Source organism: Procambarus clarkii, chromosome 76 (genome assembly GCF_040958095.1).
Source record: "Procambarus clarkii isolate CNS0578487 chromosome 76, FALCON_Pclarkii_2.0, whole genome shotgun sequence".
NCBI classification, from domain to species: domain Eukaryota; kingdom Metazoa; phylum Arthropoda; class Malacostraca; order Decapoda; family Cambaridae; genus Procambarus; species Procambarus clarkii.
The window spans coordinates 27,241,818-27,247,817 of record NC_091225.1 but is presented as its reverse complement, the minus strand read 5'-3'; the positions used below and the strand labels follow the sequence as shown (position 1 = coordinate 27,247,817).

At 37.8% G+C, this 6,000-nt stretch overlaps 1 long non-coding RNA gene across 1 annotated transcript in view; it reads left to right on the top strand.

Annotated features, from left to right (window-relative positions):
• The first annotated feature begins 1,395 nt into the window (after nucleotides 1-1,395).
• Nucleotides 1,396-6,000, top strand: part of LOC138357123 (uncharacterized) — a 76,709-nt gene continuing 72,104 nt past the window's right edge. Inside the window, exons 1-3 of the long non-coding RNA XR_011224831.1 lie at nucleotides 1,396-1,534; nucleotides 3,118-3,227; nucleotides 3,690-3,767. This is a non-coding gene — a long non-coding RNA (uncharacterized lncRNA). The remainder of the gene's footprint in view (nucleotides 1,535-3,117; nucleotides 3,228-3,689; nucleotides 3,768-6,000) is intronic.

Below are 6,000 nucleotides of genomic sequence, written 5' to 3'. Positions count from 1 at the left end.
AACACGAAGTAGTATCGAAAAATTGGTAAAAGCGAATATATATACGTAAAATCACACTACATGAATAACGTGAAAAAAAGTCACTATATTACCATATTTGAGGATTTTAACTTCAAATCATAGAGCGAGGTTTCGTATTATTTAGATCCAAGAAAAGAAATATGACAATGTTGTTTCCAATATAAATGATAAAAATCAATGTGTTTTCATTAGAATTAACTAAAATGTTCCTGATTTTCCGTTTATATTACCGATGGAAGATGTACACGTAAAACCGTTCTAATCCGGCTGAATCGTCGATATATGCAATAAAAACAGTACTTCTCCTCTTTTAAATATCTTACTCAGTATTTTACCGAGAAACAAATAGATGATTGAAAATGAAGTATTTAAGGTTATTTTCTGATCAATTATGTGTTTGCATCATTTTTATTGTATATATAATGAATTAATAACAATAAACTTAAAATTCACAAAAACGTGGAAAAACGGCAAAATATTGCCTAATTCGATGATATTTTGTTTAAATCACATAAAGGAAAAAGGGGATGATAAAAGTCAAAATATTGCTAATTTCGATGATTTTTAGTACAAAACATAATGCAAGAAAACATCCTTAAAAATGCAAAAATTCCGAAATTCTGAGATTTGAAAGCCAAATCACTTATCTTGAGAAAACATGAAGTAGTATCGAAAAATTGGTAAAAACGAATATATATACGTAAAATCACACTACATGAATAACATGAAAAAAGTCACCAACTTCAAATCATAGAGCGAGGTTTCGTAATTTTTAGATCCAAGAAAAGACATATGACAATGTTGTTTCCAATACAAATGATAAAAACCAATGTGTTTTCATTAGAATTAACTAAAATGTTCCTGATTTTCGGTTTATATTACCGATGGAAGATGTACACGTAAAACCGTTCTAATCCGGCTGAAACGTCGATATATGTAATAAAAACAGTACTTCTCCCCTTTTGAATATCTTACTCAGTATTTTAACGAGAAACAAATAGATGATTGAAAATGAAGTATTTAAGGTTATTTTCTGATCAATTATGTGTTTGCATATTTTTTATCGTATTACCTGTAAAGATTTTTGTTGATTTTACTGTAATTATTTTACTTAAAATTATCTGTACCTGTAAAGAAAAGCTATAAAATACCTGGTAACATTTTTTATCAATTTTACTGTTAATTTATCAAAAAAAAAAAACTGTTAGTTTAAAGACTTACCCGAAACGCTATGCGTGCTAGTGGCTTTACAAGAATGTTAATTCAACTTATTTTCTATATTCTCTGTTAACCTCCAGTGTAACTTCTTGTATAAAAATAAATAAAAATAAAATAATAAAAATAACAGAACTTTTATGATGGGTTCAAGCGACGATTGAGTAGTGCGCAAAGCGTCCCTCACCTGTGACGTCACAGCGTCATCCGCCGCCAGGAACATCAACAAAGCGGTCAGTTTGTGGTCCGTGCAGTCAGCAAGAAGACAAACGCTTCATGCAATCACGCAAATATTATCGTAAGTAAACACTTATATTTTATAATATTATTAGATTTTGGTGCTGGCTATAGTGCTGGTGTATTAAGAGGTGAGGAGCAGTGGTGGTGTATTGAGAAGTGAGGGGCAGTGGTGGTGTATTGAGAGGTGAGGGGCAGTGCTGGTGTATTGAGAGGTGAGGGGCAGTGCTGGTGTATTGAGAGGTGAGGGGCAGTGGTGGTGTATTGAGAGGCGAGGGGCAGTGCTGGTGTATTGAGAAGCGAGGGGCAGTGCTGGTGTATTGAGAGGCGAGGGGCAGTGCTGGTGTATTGAGAGGTGAGGGGCAGTGCTGGTGTATTGAGAGGTGAGGGGCAGTGCTGGTGTATTGAGAGGCGAGGGACAGTGCTGGTGTATTGAGAGGTGAGGGGCAGTGCTGGTGTATTGAGAGGCGAGGGGCAGTGCTGGTGTATTGAGAGGCGAGGGGCAGTGCTGGTGTATTGAGAGGCGAGGGGCAGTGGTGGTGTATTGAGAGGTGAGGAGCAGTGGTGGTGTATTGAGAGGTGAGGAGCAGTGGTGGTGTATTGAGAGGTGAGGAGCAGTGGTGGTGTATTGAGAGGTGAGGAGCAGTGGTGGTGTATTGAGAGGTGAGGAGCAGTGGTGGTGTATTGAGAGGTGAGGGGCAGTGCTGGTGTATTGAGAGGTGAGGGGCAGTGCTGGTGTATTGAGAGGTGAGGGGCAGTGCTGGTGTATTGAGAGGTGAGGGGCAGTGGTGGTGTATTGAGAGGCGAGGGGCAGTGCTGGTGTATTGAGAGGCGAGGGGCAGTGCTGGTGTATTGAGAGGCGAGGGGCAGTGCTGGTGTATTGAGAGGTGAGGGGCAGTCTGGTGTATTGAGAGGCGAGGGGCAGTGCTGGTGTATTGAGAGGCGAGGGGCAGTGCTGGTGTATTGAGAGGCGAGGGGCAGTGCTGGTGTATTGAGAGGCGAGGGGCAGTGGTGGTGTATTGAGAGGTGAGGAGCAGTGGTGGTGTATTGAGAGGTGAGGGGCAGTGGTGGTGTATTGAGAGGTCGAGGGGCAGTGCTGGTGTATTGAGAGGTGAGGGGCAGTGCTGGTGTATTGAGAGGTGAGGGGCAGTGGAGGTGTATTGAGAGGCAAGGGGCAGTGCTGGTGTATTGAGAGGTGAGGGGCAGTGCTGGTGTATTAAGAGGCGAGGGGCAGTGCTGGTGTATTAAGAGGCGAGGGGCAGTGCTGGTGTATTGAGAGGTGAGGGGCAGTGCTGGTGTATTGAGAGGTGAGGGGCAGTGCTGGTGTATTGAGAGGTGAGGGGCAGTGGTGGTGTATTGAGAGGTGAGGGCCAGTGTTGGTGTATGGAAAGGCGAGGTACTGTGCTGCACATATAGTATATAAAAACAGCATAATATTTTAATCACAAGCAGGGTTTCCTAATGGCTCCTTGAGACTTATGTGCAAAGTACTTAACCCAGTTATAAGTTCCAAATCATGTGTGTCATATTATTAAACATCTCTTTAGAAAGCTGATTTATGTTATTTCTTAGTGTTCACTACTACTAGGTAATGATAAATATATATCTCACTGATATATTATTAATTATATTCAGCTATTGCAGATGATTTTGATGCTGCAAACCAGAGATGCATAGCTGCGGAAGACACGTCTGAAGTGGAAACTTAAAACGAAGCTTCAGATATGAAGCAAAGAATGCCAAGAATAACAAATGTAAGCATTGAAAACCTAGTTCAGTAATGAAAAAATTTCACAAAATTGACATACTGCATTATTTCATCTCATTGTCAATCATATTTAATGATTTTTTTTTATGGAGTAATCTTTGCTATGTTGATAGTGCTCGTTGTGTGTCTGCAGGTGCATTCATTGTGTGTATGATGCCTGGTGTTAAAGTATTATTTCTTACTCGTTCATGCTCTCGTTTAGACGTTTGGCCTCGATGAGGTTCAGTCTTGTGACTGGTGTGTGGCACGTTTCTGTTGAAATGTAGTCTTTTCGAGACTACATTTCAAATATTACCTAACATACATGGCTACTCCCTCTCCTTGTCTAATATATCTATCTGTGTGAAATAGATTAAATCCATTTTTTTGATATTCATCTAATAGTTCTCTATTTTCTACATTCATCCATGTTTTGGTAAGTGCAATAATATGTATTGTTTCATTGCAGATAAGAGATTCCAGATCGTTCCAGATTTCCGAAGTACTGAAACGCACACCATACAGGCTTGCTGGATCTCGGTGCAAGGTAAAATAATTTATTTACTTGTACAGTATATATTTTTAGCTAATTATCAGTACAGTATATAAAACCACAGTACTTAATTTTATCAGTGTCAAAGACACAATTACATCTTACTCATAAATACCATTATATATCTCACTTGTGGTAACATATACACACATTAAGTGTATTATGTAGCATTATCTGTAATCAACTGATTTTCAGAGCTGCTCATTACAAAACTTTTAAAAAAGTGTTTCTTAACAATAGGAGCATTTCATTACAATATATCCATAATGAACTATATCAAACCCTATTACAGGTAAAACCAGTAGGCATTCTACTGTATTTTATCAAACCCCTATTAGAATAATAGATCTTGTAATGATTTTGCAAAAATAGTGCCATTTACTATTTTTAAAATATTATTAACAAATTTACCGATATGGTGCATTCGGATGACAAACCAAATTTTTCACTTTTGACAATTGAGCACCTGCTACATCCAGATTCCCGGGAGGAAAGGAAGGACAATCTTTGGAATCATTACCTAAGTAGACAGGAAAGCTCATTTATCAATATTAACATTATACATATTTTGATCAAAATAGAAAATATCACGGAAAGTCCGAAACTCGGGAAAATCCAGATGACATCTATAAACAAATCTCCTTTTCCTAGTTCTGCATCTCTCCTTTGGAATAAATTTTGTTGTGCCTTTATCATATATTTCACAAAACTTGACATACATCTCATTTACTTCATGTCCTAACAGCAAGTGTTTGTCAAATTCCTTAAGGAAATATCCGAGTTCCACATAATGACTTTTCCACAAATCAGGTTTTTCAACTGCTTCAAGCTTATTTTCTAACAGATTATAATGCATTGCATACTTTATTCCCAAAAAGACATGGTCACTTTTACCCAAGGGAGAGAGGTACTGAATGATAAATATCTCTTCCTCTTGTAAATATAACATCCAGAATGGAGGGAACATCCCTTTCTCTCATCCTCGTAGCTTGTTTAACATGTAGAAACATGAATGTTTACAGAATAAGGTTTACAAATCTACAAGTCCAAAAATCCTCTGTTCTAGCTTAGCAAAGCTTAGCTTAGCCTACTATATTGAACTTTAACTTTATAACAAAACCAATCAAAAGGGTTTGCAATAATATTAGTTGAAAAATTGTACCAGTTTTTGTTTTTAAGTGTTAATAGTAAAAACGCTTATGTTTTTATTGTTAAATTTCAAAGTAATATCAGTTTGAAGACGTTTAAGAATAAATATAGCTAGGTCCCTTTAGTGTATAAATGTATATTATCCACCAAAAAATTCACACACACAAAATTTTTTATTTGTAACTTATTAACTTTTTCTAGTATGTGTCCTGAAGTAAATTTCTATCAAACCTCACTGGAAAATTCATTAAGGTTGTATGTTTATTGTTAGTATGATATACAGTCTACTGATCAATTGAACTAGGTACTATTTATCATCCGAATGCACCAATATGTCTTCATTCTTCCCAGATGAAGGAACTAGGTAATGTTCATCATCTGAACGCACCATCTGCAATGCATCATCTGAATCCTTTCCCACACTCATGACACACGGGTGGTTTATCAGCTGTATGCACAATCCTGTGAGCTTTTATAAGTTGCAGACGATTGAATCCCTTGCCACACTCAGGATATTCACGAGGTTTATCATCCGTATGCACAGTCATGTGACTTATTGTACTGGAACGTTTCCCAAATCAACAGATAATTTTAAGTTGGCCTGGTTTGTCTGTGAGCTCGGTTTGTCCGGCACTTATAATATTAATATTTATTACACGTATAATATTTGACTGGCAGTCTGTCCATGCAAGGATCTTGGTTTCTTAGATTTGCCAACAATTGCACACGTGATTCTGTCTGTGCCGTCGGCATTCGCACACATCATGGCCAAGAGCCTGTCCTTGTTGACCTTACGTCCTGGCACACAACCCTCACTCCTCATTGCTAGAGATTTTTCTGGTAAATTCCTCCAATACAACCCAGTTTCATCTGCATTATAAATTTGATACGAATATAAATTATTTGCCACAATGTATGCTCTTAATTTGTTTAAATGGTTCTACACTGCTTTCATCTGCACTCAATTTTTCACCGAAAATTTTCCTCTTCACAATATTGTGCCTACCCTTGAACCTTGCAACCCACCCTTCACTCGCTTCGAAATCCTTTATTCCAAGGCTTGCAGCAAACCTGCTTG